A 245-nucleotide genomic window follows, 5' to 3' on the forward strand; every position below is an offset into this window, starting at 1 on the left:
ATGTATTTATTTACTAATTTATTTATTTATTTATTTATTTATTTATTTATATATTTATTTATTTATATGAACTCACAGCGAAGCCTTGCCAAGAAGGTACAGCCGCAAATTTTCCGGTGGCGTCATTAAAGAAAGCAGAATGAGCCTCAAAGAAACGAGGCAGAGATATACCTTTATAAAGAAACAAAAAAAAAAAATAAATATATATAAATAGAGAGGAGGTGGTTTGTATATGTATATATATA

The sequence above is a fragment of the Eimeria mitis genome, genomic scaffold (genome assembly GCF_000499745.2).
Source record: "Eimeria mitis Houghton genomic scaffold, Emh_scaff1426, whole genome shotgun sequence".
In the NCBI taxonomy this organism is placed as follows: Eukaryota; Apicomplexa; class Conoidasida; order Eucoccidiorida; family Eimeriidae; genus Eimeria; species Eimeria mitis.